At 44.1% G+C, this 19,404-nt stretch overlaps 1 protein-coding gene across 1 annotated transcript in view; it reads left to right on the top strand.

The window, feature by feature from the left end:
- The first annotated feature begins 18,013 nt into the window (after nucleotides 1–18,013).
- The window catches only part of Nr3c2 (nuclear receptor subfamily 3 group C member 2), a 332,360-nt gene continuing 330,969 nt past the window's right edge, over nucleotides 18,014–19,404 (top strand). Inside the window, exon 1 of the mRNA XM_040734819.1 lies at nucleotides 18,014–18,143. The gene's annotated coding sequence lies outside the window, so the exon portion shown is untranslated. The remainder of the gene's footprint in view (nucleotides 18,144–19,404) is intronic.

Here is a 19,404-nt window from a genome sequence, read left to right on the forward strand (position 1 = left end):
AAACCATGATTTCGGAGAACAGCTCACATGATGGGTTCTTTATAGAACATGGTGTGGGAAATCCTGAGCTTAAGCAAGATTAAAAATAACACTAGGTATAACTATTGGGTAAGAAATAAGGAGAGAAACTCAAGGTGGCAAAGTGAGTGATGTGGGAAGTCCTTGTGTTGGCTGTGAATATGTGTTGCTTTTATTGGTTGATGAAAAAAGTTGATTTGGCCGCCAGAGATGCAAGATGTGTGGTAACAAGTCATGGACATCATGGTAAAATATAAACTAAATGAGTTAATTTAACTGTGAGAGCTAGTCAGTAATATGCCTGAGCCACTGGTCAAACAATTATAATTATATTAAGTCTCAGAGTGTTTATTTGGGAGCTGGTGGGTGGGAAAGAAGCCTCCATTTACACCCAAATAAGTGCTTTTATTTCCAGGAGGACAAGAGAGTGTCAGCATGAATGAATATTCCTCATGACTATGCAGAAGGATGAGAAAAGCTGTCTACCCCAGGTCTTCCTTCTTCTCACTAACCGGTAACATTTTTGCAGGGTGAGGAGACAGGACCTTAACCTAACTGAAACCATTCTGACAATCAATTTCAGCATTGGAAGCTTCCAGAAGTACTTAAGATTGCTGTACAATCTCCACAAATCCTGTCCTCCTGCATTTACCTCCCTTCCCCAAGAGCTTGTTTCTGGAGTACTTGGTAAAGAGGCTTCCAAGAGGTAATTTCTCAGAGCCTGATCTGGGGGTAACTCAGTTACACCAGACAGCAAATGTCCTTGTGTAATATAAAAGCCTTGTGTCATAATATACTTTACATAGTAGGCTTTTATCCTTTCCTTTGGATGATGTTTGAAGTCTGTTTTGGTTCATACAACTCTTACTAGTGTACATCAGCTGAATTTGGAGAAATACCAAGAGTAATTACCCATTACCCTGATATTCACAACTTGACTTTGTCTCAATTTTTATGGTTACAAATTTTGTAAGTTTCTTCGCATATGTTATTTGTTCATAAATGCAGAGTTTGTGTCTGTGTGTATGTGCAAGCACATATACATAAGATAAGAATTGCAGTAAGATACAGTATGTTCAGATTTAATTTTATTAGATGATACAGTTCTCTAAATACTGTTAGAGTTGAATGCAGTGACCAATTATGTTTCTTGTCTGTGAGTTATCTATTCAAATCATTTCCCATTCTTTCTATTGAATGTTTGATCATTTGGATATTTAACTTAAAATATATACTCCTGATACCATTGTCAGATACATACATATATCTAAGAAACGAGATCAGTCTGTGAGTTACTGTTGAACTTTCCTATGTCCATTTTATGGATAAACTAAATGTTAACGCTGTCACACTTACCCATCTTTCTTTCCTATAGTATTTGCATTTCTGTGTAGTTTAGAAAATTACCTCCTACTCTAAACTTTGAAAATATTCAGTACTATATTTGAAAAATGATTTTCTTTTGCATTTGAGATAGTAATCTACCCAGAATCTATATTTATTTTCATGTGTGACATAGTAGATATACTTTTTCATATACCAGCTAATTGTTCCAGTATCTTTCCTATAGAATTTGTGACCCAGGCTAATTTGGCATGCTTGCCATTTTTTGTGTTTTGGGTTTGTGTTTGCTTGTTTTATCTGTCTGTATACCACCATCTCCTTAAATTCATTAAGATGGTTTTCGAGTAAGTCTCGATGACGTGAAAAAGCAAGTCCTTTTCCTTTTTTCTTTCCTTCAAATCACCTTGACTTCTCTCAATCTTTTCTTCCCAGTACATGTTGGGCTCCTGTTAATTTGGAGCTCATTCATACCTCTGTGTCTTGAGCATTTCCACTAGTGAAAAATGGCATGTCCCTGGAGAGGTTCCTTTAACCCTTTCCTGTCCTTTTCTTACTTTTCAGTGTCACGGTAACCCAGGTGACATGGAAATGAATGGCCGAGCCTATGAATAAATAGTCTGAATATGGCTTAAATGTGACTTGAAATGAGTGTGTTACTTTAAGAATGACTGCACATGCAAGGAGCAAGGGATAACATTTGAAATACACAGAATGACTGAGAAACTCAGCTGAGAAAGTACAAGTTATTAGCTTTAAGAGAGTTATGGAAGACTCACTCCTAAGCATTACATGGGGAAACAAAGAAGAAAAGATTGTCCCTCACTTCTGGGAGTACTGGAAGTTGGCAGACATATTTACTCATGCTTTCAATAAATATGCATGGAGGACCCACTATTTTCCAGGCAGTGTTCTGGCCTTGAGGAAGAGTAAAAAACTAAACAAAGTCCCTGACCTTTGTGAATGCAATCAGCTGAGGGACTTTTTATACATCGAGTGAGCACTAAGCAGCCACCATACAAGAATGTCAAATTGCTGCTTCTGTATTCAAGCTACTTATGAGCAGACTGACCACCATAAAGTCAGCAAGAGAGCAACACTCAGTGTCACATAGCACAATATTGTTTGGCATACGAATATTGTGCTATGCATACACACACACACACACATACTTGTATAAATACAAGATCTGTTAAACATGACTGCAGATTGCAAGTCGGAGTAGGTTCCCTTGAGGAGTCATGGTCTGCTGGAATAAGAGAAAAAGCAAGGTTTGTAGACAGTAGCATGGCAGCCAGAGATAGTGACTACATCAGTGGAGGCAATGGTCTGAGCCTAGTGTGCATGAAGAGCCTCAGCTCCCCTGGAAAGACAACCATGCTAGTAAAGGATGTTTGCTTGAATAAATCGAATGAAGTCATGCAATGCTGGAATCTGATGGGAGAGTCTGAAAGGCTGTGGAGAGCAAGGTCGCGGTCCTTTTCTTCCCCTCCTTTCTTCCCTCCACGCCTCACCCTCTCCCTAACAATCTCCATGAATGGCTTGATAAAGTAAAATTGAAAGCTACGCTGCCAGCATGAAGAGGAGAGGTGTGAGGGAAGTGCTGGAGTCAGGACAGGGCTTGAACACAAACATTAGAACCCATGGCTAAATTCTATTTCTAGAATCCTTAATCCTAGCTTGGGAGTCAAAGACAGTCAGATCCCTGGAGCATGTGAGACAGCCAGCCTAGCCCAGTTAGAAAATATAGGTCGAATGAAAGACCCTACTTGGAAAAACAAGGGGAACAGAATCTGAGAAATGGTACATGATGTTGACCTCAAGCATATACACACATGGGCACACCCACCAACGAGTATGCACACACACACACACACACACACACACACACACACAAAAACTAATAAGCACTTGTGACATACATACTCACTGAGCCCTCCTGCTCCATAGCCCAAACTCCCAACTTCAGACCTGAGTAGATCTCAAAACCCTTCCCATGTTTCCTGCAAGTTGAGGGGTTGGGCTTTCCCCGTCTCTGCAACACCCACATGCAGTGGTTACCTTTGTCTTTCCCTTTGACTATATACACCCAAACTCTATCCTTTGACTCATCACCTCTATTTTCCACATGCTCCCCAGACATTCCACAGGTTTGTTTCCTCCCCTCCCCTAGAAGGATGTGGGAACATGGGGAAGGGTCACAGTCTCCTTACTCCAGGAGCTGTTAGCCCTTCCTCTCGGCCTCCTCCTCTGCTCCTCACATCTCCCTTTCTTGACCGTTTGCAAGAGTTTCATATTCTGCTTCCTTCTTTTATACAGATAAAATTCAACTCTCCCTCACTGCTTGTCGCTAGCCATCACAGCCAAACAAGTTAAAGTGCTTTTAAACAAAGAAGACTTGGTTTCTTAACGGCAGGTCTTTGTAAGTAAATAAACCAGATGAGAAGGGGAATGAGGAAGGAAGTATCCATTCTCTTACAAAGAGAACACAGAAGGGAACAAACCAAGGGAGATCAACCCATTTCAACAGTATGGGAAGGGCTGGGGAAAAAGGGGCCACAACAGATCAGAGAAGGAAAAGATCAATCAAGAAGGGTTTTCATGGAGGAGATGGATCTTGAACTGGACCCTGGAGAAAGGCTAGGAGAGGGCAAGCTAAAGGTCATTTGAAGTAAGGAAGTAACAAAGAAAATTACAAATGAATGAATGAGCCTGCCTGGCATCTGAGAGAAGCTAATTCTGAGACATCACAAACAAGGCTATCAGATCCAGGATTCCAACCTCATCCAGTAAGAACACAAAGATGCTGGGATAACTATGCTTAATTATGCTTCAGAAGGGCTGAGCTGCTTTGGGAGAGGGGTCTCAGAAACCAGGACCAGGGTTAGCATGCTGTGGGAGTTCTCTCTGCTTCTAGTCTCTCCCTGTGCACTTGGCCTTCCTGTCTCCTGAAAGTCTGTCTTCTGTACCTGAGGGGATTCTGCAGTTTCCTGGCTCATCATCCACGGTGCAAAAACTTCTTGATTTGGCCCCAAAAACAAACCCAAGAAAAAGATTTTGTTTTGTTTGTCTTGGCGTCAAGGGTCCATGGCCAGAGTCATCACTATGGTCAGGAAGGTAAGGCCATCCAAAAGAGATGACAGTATCTAGGGGACCGCATCACAAAAGCATGGCCAGATTTGGTAGAGGGATAAAACAATGACTTATGGAGGAAGACTATGAACTTTACCCTGGACAGAGATGTGTAATGCATCAACAAGCCTCATTTGAGGAAAATGCCATTTATGTTTCAATAAGTATTGTGGGGATAATGGATTATTCTTAGGTCTCTGTTATATTTCCCTGTTTTTTTTCATTTCTTCTGATTTAAGCCATTAGCTATTACTTTATGTGTCCTTTTTAGCCACCTTAAATTCTTTTTAAGAAAACAAAAGTAATTGAAATCAACTACTTAGCAGCTGCCATGAACCAATTACTAAGACCGAGTTCCAATTTTCAAGACAAGTTGCTATGAAAACAGAAAGAAAATGACAAATGTCATTTAAAAGGTACAGATAAAATCCTGTGAGTTTACAGTTTGGTTTAGTGTAAGAAGGGCCATTTTGGGGTTGATATCCCAAAGGAGAGTAGAATACATCACATTAAGATTTGAAGATATGAAATACATAGCTTTTTAAGTAAGAAAAAACAAACTAAGGCAACTGGATGGGAGAAATAAAGAACACACTGTGCTCTGGAGACAGTGGACATCTGACAGTTTCAACCTAGGGTCAAGGGGTTTAGGGATGAGAGAAACTGAGCCTTTCTGATCATGCCTGGGTGGTGAGGTAGCCATGGGAGATGCAAGGAGACCTGTGTTGAGTGTTCAGGATACTGTGTGACAGGGCAATGGAGAAGCAGCTAAGACTGAAAGACAGAAGTTTCTGTACCACTGAGAGAGTGAGAGAGATGGGCAGTTAGATGCGCCCTCATGAAGGCTGACCTTACACAGTGGAAACAATAGCCCAAATCCCAGTGCAAGTGGTAGAAAGTTGGCGAGAAGAGCCTTTTCATCTCCTTCTACAATGATCCCTGTTATTACAAACTGTAATTGAGAGGCTTCTGAACCCCAAAGAGCTCCATGGACAATGTTTAACTCCACGACCAATACATATTGGAAATCCAAAATCCACAGTCCTTAGTGGTGGAAGCTGGTTCCAGTAGCTATGTGATCCCCGTTCCAAGCTGCATCAGCCCACATGGGGACTCGTTTTATTGCTTGAAAGTCACAGATTAGCTGCTCATACATAGTGCTGTTGTCTTTGGAAGACTTCCCTGAAGGTTTGGGAGATGGAATTGGGATTACATAACAGAAAATAGCTTACATGAGATTTTAGACCTAACTGCTTTATAAGTCTTCATAAATTCATGGTTGAGGACTCTCAGAGGTCTTTGGCATGGCATCAAGCCTTGCCTCAACCCTATACATATTGTCTTCCATAAAAAATACTCCCCCCAGTCTCCCATTACAAAGAGAAGTATCTGCCAGTCCAGGGTAATTTTGGCCCCTCCCAAAGGTAGGGTTTCTGGTAGTGTCCAGTGGCATTCAGTCGTCAGACCTTTGAGGAGGTTTCTTGCAGGCATCTAGTGAGTTGACGCCATGCATGTTTTCGCCTCACGTTTAACTTGCTTGTCCGCTTATTGGTTTAGCGCTGCCACGTAAACACCTCTGCATGTGCCTGTACGAGTGTTTCCAGAACGGTTTTATTGAGAAAGAAGACTGGTCTTAAATGTGCATGGCACCACCCCATGGGCTAGGTTCCTTGACGTTATCAAAAGGTTTGCCAGTTGAGCCCCACCTATGTCCGTCTGCTTCCCTAGCGAGGAGGCAGTGTGACCAGCTGCCTTCCATCCCAGCTGCTGCAACTTCCCTGCCATTATGGATCTCAACAACAAGAAACGGGAACTTACGCTGCTCCTAAACAGGGAAAATCGTAACCATCTACAGAGGAGTGAGTCAAAATGCACAGAGCTAACGTTGAGAAGCAGGGTTACTGAATTAATGGTCCTCTTAGTCCCCCACCCTCCCCACTGTCTCGTTTTTAATCACTGAGACACAACTCCATTAATCAATCGAAGGGGATTCCTGCTCCAACAACACGGGAGCCGAGGACCCTAGATCGCCTTTCGCATGACGTGCCCTTCTGAGCAAACATTACGGTTCGAAATGCCACATCTCCTCAACACACACGAAAGCTCACACCCATACTCAGTTCTACTGACTCTGCCAGGAGGAGAAAGAAACGAAGAATGTAAACAGTGTGGGTACATCTGTCCCACGGCCCACTAGAGCATATGCCCCAAGAGAGCGTGAGAAGGGAGATTCGAGTCTGATGTTCCTTCCCTTGGTCTCAGTTCCCGAATTGTTCTCATGGTATGAGCATCTCACCATCCGAGTGTGATTCAAGTGTTTAAAGATACGCTCTTTTTTCTTTTTTCTTTTTAGTACAACATGGCCCTGAAATGCAAGCCAACTTCTTCATCAGGTATTTAGCTGAGAAAACAGCAATCTGTTCCAATGCTGGAGAAAAAACTGGTTGAGTTGGATGGCTTAACAGCCTCAAATGCGATGCATAAAGATGGGCACACATATTGTACTTGAAAGATGAATGTGGCCTCTAAGGTATTTCCGACTGTGTATGATGTTTCATGTTACTGTAGATGAAACTGGTCTGTAAAAATGTAGCTTTATGTTTGGAGAGAGAAGGGGTTGGGAGAGGTTAATAGGGGTCTTGGGATTGTCTTGAGGGTAGCACAGGTTGAGATAATGAGAAGAAAGAAAATTAAGCAATCGTGAGTGAAAAATAAGACAGAGAACAGAATGAGCATGCTGCTACTCTACCAATGCTCAGAAATACCTACTTGATAATTTAGGAGAAAAGCCTACTATGTATGTGAATTCATTCAGTTGTGCTGATTAATGTAAGATCAATGAATACCTGTAGACTTGCTAATGTTGTTGTGTGACTAGTGTAAATTTTTTCAGTCACTTGCATTTTTGTTTTGTTTTTCGAGACATGGTTTCTCTGTATTGATTTGGAGCCTGTCCTGGAACTCACTCTGTAGACCAGGATGGCCTCGAACTCACAGAAATCCACCTGCCTCTGCTTCCTGAGTGCTGGGATTAAAGGTGTGCGCCACCAACGTCCAGCAGCCACTCACATTTTATATTAATACAATATGTAATACTCCAGCTTTGTTTTTTCCACTTAAAATGCCACCAAATAGATGTCATAAATTCTTAACAATTTGTTGAAATATTAACTAGCAAGTGGTGACCTTAGAGAAACACCTTTGAAATCTTGCTTGCCCCATGTGTACATGTGGCCATACATGTGTGGTACATAGGTATTTTAAAACTTGCCAGTGCACAGTTTGCTAGTGGTCCACCCTTAGTATTTTGAAATGGAAACTATTCTTCTGATTGCTAAATTGAGATGGGGAAAGGAAAATTAACTCATAAATATTTTATGGGTCAAAAATTTTATGTGAGGTTTTGAAAGATAAATGCTATTGTAATCATTTCAGAAATTCCCATTTTAATTAAATACAATATTTTCAAGATTGTGCTATGGTGCATAGCATAAGCTTTCTAGGTTAGGAACCTTCTGAATAATGCACTAAATAAAGGCAAAATCGTTCTCTACACAGTACTATTTTCAACATAAAAAGTTTTATAATGATTTTTTTCATTTGGGCACATATTATGGAAATGAGTGCTTTGTGTGGACTAAATTGCTACCATTTTGTCAAGATTTAATACAGTGCTCTCACAAAGTCAATATTTTTAAAATGTCTTTTATGATGTGGACTCAGCGATATTATACACCAGGTTAGGCATATTGAAATGTTGGAAGGGAAGGAAATTAAGGAACATTACCTAACAGGTTTTAATTTATGTATCCAACAAGATTTCTTTTAAAGGTGTTCTATTTTGATTCCAGATATAGAACATTTTGAAATCAAAGCTTATAAATTCTGGGGACAGAATCTTACTCTGGTTCTGGATGATCCTATGATCCATATTCTTTCTCTACAACACATTGGAAACTCCACAATTGTTCAGTAATGTTGTTTGTAACATAGTTACATTGAGAGTGGACTACATGTGATCCAATATAACCTTCTATCATGTCTATTTAATCGTCTTCTATGCCTCCTACATTAGGGCAATGTAATAACATATCTGCCCTAACTCTCTTGGAGTAGACAAAATAGTTATCCCTTGCTTCTGCCACAGTCCCATGTAATTGGCTTTATAGCTTTCCACCAAAAGATGACTCAGGAATACATCTTCCCTCCATACACCGATGCTTCCAAACTGGCACGTGTTAGGAGAAGAAATAGTTTGGACAATCACCCAGGAAGATTCATGGCCAGGCCTGAAGTAGAATCCATGGCTTCTGTGAGTACAGCAGATTCTGTGCCTAGCTCACACCTAAATGTAAGAGGGACTAAGATATGCAGCCGATCCTCCATGGCCCCAAACAAGAAAATGGAACAAAACGTTGTGAACCCATTGCCTTTATACCACATAAGAGAATTTCCTTCTAAGAGATTAGGAATTCTATAATGACTTAAATGTTGGTGTCACCTTTATGCCGGTACTCACTGGGTTACAGATGTGGGGCTCGGGTGGGACGGCATACTGAGGGAATCACACATTTTGCAGTGGCTGACTTGGCACATGGAAAATGGATATGCCTAGGTGTTAGTGGGAGGAAGCCGAATTGGCAGTCCCCAGGATCACAACTACACAAAGAGGACAGATTATGAATGCATGAAGGAAGAGAAAGAATGTGGGTAGAGAAATGGGTTAGGAACAGATGGCTTAGAAGTAAACACATGTGAAGATATTGTAGCCAACATGCATTATTTGCCATGATCCAGCTGTTACATAAGTTGCCAGTCTTCATAGCAACCCTAAGAAGTAAGGTATATTACTTCATTTCACAGGTGATGAAACTAAGGCACAGGGCTTAATAACTTACCAGTAGTGACACAGTGGTTGGAGGTGATGTCTGAACCGAGGCTAGCTATATCTATACCCTCACCTCCGCTATGGCTTGGATATGAAGACACGCATACACACTCACACACACACACTCACATACACACACACTCACACACACTCAGGCCACACATTGGGGTGCGAGATGATTGGTATGCGACTGGATTCTGACTGTGTTGATGCAGTCAAATGATTAGTCCTTTGGTGAATCCATAATGAGATGGCATCCCTGGCAGGTGATAAAAAGCAGGAAATGGCCCTACCTGGAGAAAGTAGATGTCCCTGTGTTGGAAGAAAGAAAGAAGGCATGCCCCTGGGACTGTATCTTGCCCTGGTTTTCTCTTCATGTCACTCATGAGGCATATAACCGCCATGGAGGTCTGCTTCACGACGGGAATTCTTCTCTTAAGACGACCCATGATGCTCTGCTTCAGAGTTGGAGTTCTCCTTTTAGATGACCCCCTAGTCTGTGACTCACGATGGTAACTTAAAAAAAAAAGCATAAAAGATATGTCAGAGTACCAATATTCTTTGCCACAAAGGGGGAGCCTTTTCCCTTTCCAATCTTTCTCCCATGAAAAGAATTACTTAAAACAATACAGCAAGCTGCTAGCTTCCTCTGTCACTCTGCTTGCAGGGCCTTGTCTACACCAAGTCAGTGTAGATCCTATTTCTCATCTCCTTTAGAATAGGAAGTTCATACCTTCTCTTGCAGCCCATGCCAACATTCAGCAATGGTGATGGTGCTGGTGATGGTGTGTGTGTGTGTGTGTGTGTGTGTGTGTGTGTGTGTGTGTGTGTGTGTGTTGTGGTATCTGAAATGTATGGGAAATTTGAAATTCTTCATCAGAACTCCATGAAGACTGGTGAGTCCTGGATAGATGTTAACGCCGAATGGTGGGTTGTTGGTCTCGTGGCAAACGAGCCTGGGTCTTCTCTTTGTTTCTCCTTTGCATGCATTCCCTACAAGAGGTTTTGCAGATCGGGAAAAAAAGAACCCCTTTCTCCGAGGGATGTTAGCTCCTTTGACCTTTGTTTCTTAAGAACATCCTGATTGGCCCCTGAAGCAGTGACCAGAAGGGGGTGTTGGATCTCTAGAAGCCAGAGAGAGTTACAGGTGTTTGTGAGCCACCAGCCTGATGTGAGTGCCAACATCTATCTGACCCATCTCCAGGTTTTACTTCAGAGCAGTAAAGAGCCATCTCTTTAACCCATTAGTAATATTTATAATTGAATTACACTGCTGTGGTTAGTGTTTCTGAGCTGCCACCATCTATCAGGAGAGGAAGTTTCCTTTCTAAAGCTGCTCAGAATGCTTCGTCTCCAGTCTGTGGAAAACACAGCAGCTGTCTTCACAGCGGAATACACACTTCTTTCTTTCTGTCTTAGCTCTCCAGCCCAATGAATGTTTATGTAACACTTGGAATGTAGCTTCAGATCCCATGGAAGGCCTCACTCTCCCTGGGGAGCAGAAGGGGGATAGTATAGGGGTTCCTGTGGGGTCGGGGGAGGAGGGGAAGGACAGAGAACTGGGATTGCTGTGTAAAACAAGCTTGTTTCAAATTTAAATAGAAGACAGAGGTGGAAAATAATGTAGCTTCATTTTATTTCAACTGAAGTTCCTTGATTATTCAGCAGGTATATTTCTAAAAACCTAGAAACCTCATCTATTTTGAATGAGATTCATTGTTCAACCTATTTTGTCTTAAGATTTATCATTTTATCTTATTCTGAGTGTTTGCTTATATATGTCTGTGTGCACCACGTGAGCCCAGTGGCCTCAGAGGCCAGACGACGGCATGGGATCCCCTTGCCCTGGACTTTGGATGGTTGTGAACACCATGTGGATGCTGGGAACTGAGTCCTCATCCTCTGCACGAGCTGCAGATGCTGCAGGTCACTGAGCCGTCTCTCTGGCATCTCACTGTTCAGATTCTTAAAGAAGAAAAATCCCATCATGTCAAACCCTTCTTAATAATTATTCTTAATGTAATAATTATTACAGAAGTAAATAGGAAGTTCACCACCCCCCAAAATAACTTATCAGGAACTAGTGGTGTTCTGTGCTCTGAGATGAAACAAGTTCTGCAGCTGGGCAGTGGTGATGACTTCACGGCAGCGTAGCTGTACACAGCACCACTGAGTCTGTATGTTCGCAAAAGGTAAAAAGGATGACTTGTTATGTCACTGTCTTTTACAACATAATGCCTTAATAAACTAAGGAAGAAAGAAAAAGACAGTAATGGCTACAGAGGTTTCATCATATTTTAATCAAACTAATGAAAACTGAAGTATCAAACTCTCCCTCAGGTAATGGGCCCATCTTCAAGACACACTCAGAACGAGAACAATTTTTTGAGCTCTATAGTAAGTATAGATTTAAAAAATAATAACAGCTAAGTTAAAAGTAAAACATTCCTATTGCGGCTGGAGAGAGGGCTCAGCAGTTACAAGCACTTGGTGCTTTTGCAGAGGACCCCAGCTTGTTTCGTAGTAGCCACATGTAGCTAAGTGTAACTCCAGTTCCATGGGAACATGACGCCCTCTTCTGGCCTCTGCAGGTATCATATATACAAGGTGCACATACATAAATGCATGTAAACAAACACTCTAAACATAAAATAAAAATCAATCCTTTTTAAAAATTCCTACTTAACTTGAAAAGATAGTAAGGACAAGCAACAAACAGCACTAAGTACTTCAAAATGGGATTGTGGATTAAATATTAATATTAATACAGCATGTGATATGGTTTTATAAATATTCAAGTTTAAAAACAAAGCATATATGATACTCTGAAAAACCGTTATCACTTAAAGAGTTGCACCTGAAAAGTGGTTTGTGTTAGAGATGTGAATCTAAACTTGTTTTGTTTTTGTTTTACAAAAATTGCATGATTTTTTAATAAAATCCTGTCATATAATTTAAAATACTCCCTATTAGAAGAGGTATGGAACTCCAACAGGATTAGAGAACACAAATGTCATGCAATAGAAATATCGCTTGATGTAAGAATGCCCAAATTCTCCAGTCTGTGGGCTAGATGAAGAGAAAATACTTAGCTGTCTTCACAACAACTTGGATTAGGCTCTTGAGGTGAGCAGATGACCTCTGAATGAGGTGACTCCGGTGTCTTATGAAGCAAAACACCATTAGCTCTATTTATCTTGGAGCAAAACAATCACTGGGTTTGGGGAGCCTACCCTACACACACTGGGAGACTTGGTTCATGTGCTTTGTAATACATTCTCCATAGGACAGCGATTAGTCACCACATACACACAGCTCCACAGATGCAACCATGGTTATCTTTAGGGATAGTGATGACATCTGTCATGAAGCTTCTTACATTTTCTGCCTGATGTTTCCAGTGTCATTTATCTGACACATGATAGCCTCTCTTCCTAAACTGCTAGGGGAATTATTCTATTCAGGTTCTCTCCCCACGCAATTATGTTCCACCCATTTGCAAACGTGTGACAAGACACTATGCACCCTCCCATTGTGGTGTTTCTCTTTCCGACATGGACACCTTTGGGAATCATTATCTTTATTACCTGTATGCAGTTGTCAAGAAATTTAAATAAAATAATCCATTAGGCCTCGTCTTATGCAATTATTTTGTGCCTGTTTCTGATGTGTTTGTGGCATTTTCTATCCCAAGAAATTATTTGTCTTTAATGGCTAAACATTTAGATGTTGAGGCATTATTTTTTGCCATCATCTTTGAGAGAATAAAAAGTATTGTTGATCAAAATGTTGTCCTCCTTGTTACTGACAGCTGTTAAAATGCTGCTAAAAATACTGTGCCAACTACTGAAAAGCTATCCAATCCTGTGAAGACTGGGTGAGAAATTATAAATGGGTTTTCACTAAGCTCAACAGAGGTAGGGGTTTCACACACTTGACTCAACGGGTTTCAGTGTGTGCATATGTGTATGTGCATGCATTTGTATGTACATATATGTGTGTTTGTATGTTAACACATGTGTGAATGTGTGTATGGTGTGTGAGTCTATGTGTGTGTCTATGTGTATGCACTTGTGCGTATGTGTGGTGTGCAAGTGTATATGTATGTAGTGTGTGGCATGTGTGTTTCGGGAGTGTGTATGTATGTGTATGAGTGTATATGTGTATGAGTGTACGTGCTGTGTGTGGTGAATAGTATGTTTGTCTATGTGGGTGTGTTGTGTGTAGTGTGTATTTATGTGTGTATGTCTGTGTGTGTATGTATGCATGTGCCTGTGCCTGTGCCTGTGCGTGTGCGTGTGCGTGTGTGTGTGTGTGTGTGTGTGTGTGTGTGTGTGCTGCTACTGCACCAGAAAAACAGCCTGGTTTCCTAATGAGTACACAACCATGTGGTTATTTATGTAAGATTAGCACAGTTATTTAAAGGTGATGAATTCCCTCCACTGCACCGAGACTACATGAGAAAAGAGAAGAAATTGAACGAACATGCCCCTATTTTATAAAAATATACTGTTCTAAGTTCCTCCCCTCTTTCAACTACTGTACATCATTTCTAAATTTAGCTCTTCTGTGTGAGGCAAATGAAATCTGATTTGCTTGTAACAATACGGCATACTAATCGTGATGTGTGTGCTGTTTGATGCTATTCCATCTCAAAATTTGGCCACAGAAATGGAGTAAGTTTGTGAACTTTGTATTTAAACTGCCTGAAAATAGGATAAAGGTAGACAGATAAATCAATCAGTAAACAAATACCTAATTAATTATTCAAATTAATGAATAATGAAAGCTGAAACAAATATTTTAAATCATGTAGAAAATTGAGTTTGGGTAATTTTGGATATCAGCAAAACCCTTAATATGTTCTGTATTTATCTTCTAGTCCATTATTTTTTCTTCTCTTGTAATGTTTATAAACTGTAACATGTGTGTTTTGCAATAAACAAAGTTTGATCTTGTGTTATTGTCCTGTTTATCTTCTTCTCTCTCTGACTCTCCCTGTCTGTCTCAACTCTTTCCAACAGTTGGTAAGAAACAAGGAGGAGAAAAGCTTAAACAAATAAATAAATAACCCCAGCACAGCTTATTAATTTAGTTAACCTGTAACTAAATGCTTTAGACTTTATCTTAAAAAGGGGTGGGGGTGGATGTCTGAGTTTGAGGTCAGCCTGATCTATGAAGTGAGCTCCAGGACAGCCAGAGGCACACAAAGAAACCCTGTCTTCAAAAACAAAAACAAAACAAAAACCTATTCAATACAAATAAACAAAATGGCCTTAACTTTCTTGTTAGCAAACAAATACTTGAGAAAGATACGTTCAGTTTGGGGTCAGAGAAGTTTTCCAGCTTATAAATGGAGCTCACTGACTGCTGCAACTGGAAACAGGGAGCTAAGAGCGGCTCTGTTCAAGAGGAAACACAGACAGGGAGGAATTTTTTCCCAAAACAAACTTAGATGTTAGGCTTTGTTTCTGAAATTACATAATAGAGGATGTGATGTCACACATGTAAATTACAAACGCTGAGTCGTGCACTTTTCCTTGGCAAACCTCAGGGAGTTTGACACTAATGGCATGGGGGAGGGAGGTGTCCTCAGGTTGAGCCTGAATGTGCTCTGGTTGTCAAAATGGAGAGAGACCCAGGCGCCTATAACTTTGACATTTGGTGGTTATATAGGAGATGGAGTGAAAGTTATTTGTGATTGTTCATTTCTTAATTTTTAATCTCTTTTTCAAAAGAAATTGAAATTTCCATCCTTTTGCAAACAACAAATATGCTTATTTAAAAAGTTGGAAACAACAACCTTGGTTAAAGAGGAAGCTTTTCTCAGGCAATGGCATTGATAGATACATATGGAGCCTGACAGAACTCAACTTTGGGCATGTAAATGGGAGTGCATGCTAATACCCAAGAGCCCCACATTCTCTTTTTCTCATGCCCGCCACAGCACTGATGGGGTGATCCTATCGAACGCAGTACCACTTTCCTGTTGTCCCTTCACGGGATGTACAGGCACTGATCTCCTGAGCTGCTGTCATCTCAGAGTGCCAACAAACGAAGATTATGCAAGAGAAATTAATACTCAGATAAAAATTTAAAAATAGAAAACCCCAAAACTTCACTTCTGGATAACTGCAACATCCTCTAAATCCTCAGTAATAAAAGAAACTGGCATGTATGGCCATACAGAGACTCCTGCCCCCCCCATTTTGGTAAGAAAGTGTTTCAAAAGAGTACACCAAAAACCTTGGATTTTAATACCACGCAACCTTAAAGGCAGAGCAGATTCAAATTTTGCCAAATGGCTAAATAAAAACATAGGAAGATGCCAAGCAGCGGTGGCACACACCTTTAATCCCAGCACTTAGGAGGCAGAAGCAGAGGCACGTGGGATCTCTGAGTTCGGGGCCAGCCTGGTCTACATAGCAAGTTTCAGGACAGCCAGAGCTACACAGAGAAACCCCGCTTCAAAAAACAAAACACCCCACAAGAAGACAGCTCCTAAGTTTCTAAAATCCTTCAGCTATTATAACCCATTTTATACCATACTTTGATCACATTGTCTGTGTTTGAAAGCATTGACTAAAGACGTGGTAGGAGCATGTAGGAAAATAATTACTTTCTAAGTGGGAAAGGGATCGTCCAAGCCTAAGCTGTCAATCTTGTGAACGGAATACACATTATCTCAAATTACCTTCAACAGTGGGCTTTCTTCATCTAGTGCTTTACTATGAAAAATCTCAAACATACAAGGAAGTTGGAGAAAACTCTTGTGTGCCAGCAATTTGACTCTTCCATTATTATACTACATACATACCTATGATTTACCACACCTCTGTTCATCTTTCTGCTCATTTAACCAGCCCATCGGTACCAATCCATCTTTTTTTAAAGGCATTTCCAGTCAGTTTGTCAACATCAGTATTCTAAATTGTCCTTTTTAAACTCAGCTGAATATAAGGTTAAATTTCATTATAAATTATTTAAACACTTTCTTGGTCTCACCTAAGACATGCCTCCACAAAAGTTAACCTAGAAGTCACTTTTACAAGACAGGGAAAGTCTACTTTGCAGCAAGCCAAAAGGCTACCTTGAGCCACAGAAGAACTGAGGATTGTCAACACTGTGGGCAGTGGAGCAGCTAAGCTTGTTACTGGACTGTGGGAGTGGGGCTGAGAAAGGCAGGGTTTGTTTTAACAGGACAGCACCGCTTTTAATGGGAGATCAGCAACTTTCACTCCTATTTAGGAGGAAATTGGCAAAGAGGGAGGGGCTACAGAGGGGTTAAAAAGCTGTGGAAGGAGAGCCAAACCAGAAAAGCAAGCAGGGTGCGCGGTCAAGCCCTGGGTTTATTCAGCTCAGTCCTAAAAAATAAGCTGGCAGGTTGAGCCTGTCCTGCTAGTGGCTCGAGCCTCCCCGCCCCGCAGACCTCCACCTAGGGGCGTGTGTAACGGTGCGGTGGAGGAGTCTCGCACGCCCGCGAGTGCGCGTGAGAAGGAGCGCGCGCGCACTGGGCTGGGGTGACCAGAGTGCCCTGGGGTGAGAGGCTGGGGACTTGGGAAGGCTGGAGAGTGACAAGGCAGCGGTCAGCTCCACCACGCGCGGGGCAGTGGGGAATCCTAGGATCTCAGCTCCGGGCCCGTCCTCCTCCCCGCGCCTCGTGCCCGCGCACCGCGCCGCCCGGCCAGGGAGCCCGCCTTTCACTTTCGCAGCTGCGTAGGTGTCTGCCCGGGCGGGCGCGGGGGCGCGCGGGGCGGCGCGGGGGCGCGCGGCGGGGGCGGGCTGTCGCCGCTTGTCCCTTCCAAGGCCCGCAGCGCTCGGCGGCCGCTGTCAGAGTGCAGGGGTCCGGGGCGACCGCTCCCGCAGACACCCCGGCGCTCCCGGGCCCCCCCCCCACGGTGGGGGTGGGGCAGCGACCCAAGAGCTGTCTCACCGGGTGGGCAGGGGAGGCGCAGGAAAGAAACTTTTCCCTTTTGGCCCGCTCGTGGTCCTCCAGCCCTCTGCTTCCTTTCCGGTGGCACCTGCGCCTGAGGCCAGGCGCCAGGTCAGGGCTGACTTTGTGGACCCGCGAGGAGGGGAGGGCACGGTGCGTGCACTGGGGTTCTGTTTTCCCTCGGCCTCCTTGCTGTCAGTGACTGGGGTTCCGACCACAGCTACCAGCACCCTGTCTCCCACCAGCAAGTGGCAGGACGTTGGAGTACCCCATATTGCTAGTGAGGGTGTGACCCGGGAAGGGGGCCCCAGCGCCGCGGGCTCCCCCTGCAGCTGCCACCACAAACACACACACACACACACACACACACACACACACACACACACACACCAAGCTCTGTCGCCTGAGCTGTCACCGGCCACCCCAACCCAAGGAGGGGGCGCGGAAGCCGCGCTTCCCCGCTCCAGGCGCGGACTCTTACCGCGGGACTGGCGGGTTCCCGGAACCTCCGCAGTCACCGCGGGGTGAACCAGCAGCCCCGGAGACCCGCCGGCCCCAGGCCGGGCTGCCACTGCTGGGGACCGGCGGGTGCTCGCAGCACCCTCGGCTCGATCTGGTGCCGCCGGCTCGCTGCCTCCAGCAGGATAACTGCACAGTCGCTCTGTTGCTCTACCCAGCGTCAGTAGGGCGACTGCCGGGATTGCTACCCTCTCCATCCCCATCGCAGATCCGCCGGTATTGGACTTGCCGGTGACTGCAGCAGCGGCGGAGGCGGCGGGAGTCTCGCTGCCCCCTCCCCCGCCCCAGTCTCCCTACCATGTCCTAGAAAAGGTGAGTGCAGCGACTGTCACTTTGCGCCGGCAGAGGCAGGAGGGGGCCCGGGAGCACAGGGGTGGCCCTGGGGTGGCAAGGCCACCGCAGAGGGTCTAGGACGCGGGTCGGCGCACCGAGGTGGGCTGGGGGCAGGAGGCCAGGTGCCCGCCTGGCCGGCGCGGGACAAGGGTGCAGGGCGACTGGCGAGCGGGGCACGGCGGTTGCTCTGCGCCGTTCTAACCTAGATTTTGCAAGGAGCAAGACCAGCCCTCCCTAAAGGAGGTAAAAACTTAGTAAAAAGGAGACTCGTCCATTTCTTCAACGATGGTAGTTCTGTCACCCTGGCTGAGCTGCAGCTGCTGCTGCTTGGCGAGCCCGGGCCGCCGGGTCCGGGACTCCTCTAGCTCCAGCTCGCCACCCGCGCGCGGCCCCGGGAGCAATCGATGCTGCGACTGCTCGTCCGGCGCGCGTGACAGCTAGCCTCGCGGGAAAGTTGGGACACTCGGCGGGGATTCGTGTGTGTAGGGGCTCCGGGGCTAGCTCCGCGCGGGCGACTGCTGGCCACCGGAGTCCAGAGTCCCGACCAGCTCGCAGGCGCCGCTGCAGTGCCCCATGCCTCTGGGGAGTGTCCTGCGGGAGTGGCTGAGAGTTCCAGTCTCCCAGGGCTTGGGATCCGGGATCCAGAGGCTTAACTAACTGTAAGGAAAGGAGGGGCTTTGGGGCACAAGGTGCCCTCCTCCTCCGGAGGCTACGGCTCGCCGGGAACAAGGGTGAGCCCGACGCTGCACAGCTGCGCCGGCGGCCTGTGGGTCGCCAAGGGCCAGGGGACCAGATTTAGGTGTGTACGTCACTGGTGCTGACTCCAAGCCAGCAGGGGAGTCCAAAGGCGAGTCTCACAAAAATCTAAAAGTCCTTAGAAATTAAAGTTAAGGAGCCCATCCTTAGGCTTAGCAAGGGAAGTGTTTGGGTGGGCGGAAGGAAAATCGGGGTGGGGGCGAAGAGAAGCCAACATTTCTTCGCGCAGACAAATGATCATTAGAAAACAGTTTAGTGCCTTCCCCTCCTCCAATAAGCCTGCCCCAATTATGTGCACCCCTTCTATGCATTATAAAGTGCAGATCCTCGATAGTAAGCTTTCTTGCATATTGAACTAGTGGAAAAATCCAGTACTAAAGTAGTGAGTACAGTAACAAAATTATCAGGCGCCTCAGCTCTTGACCCTGTCACTTTTTTTTTTTTTTTTTTTTTGGCAGGGAGTGGGGTGGGAGGAAGGCTGTGT

This window comes from Mesocricetus auratus, unplaced genomic scaffold, assembly GCF_017639785.1.
Source record: "Mesocricetus auratus isolate SY011 unplaced genomic scaffold, BCM_Maur_2.0 Super-Scaffold_100041, whole genome shotgun sequence".
In the NCBI taxonomy this organism is placed as follows: Eukaryota; Metazoa; Chordata; class Mammalia; order Rodentia; family Cricetidae; genus Mesocricetus; species Mesocricetus auratus.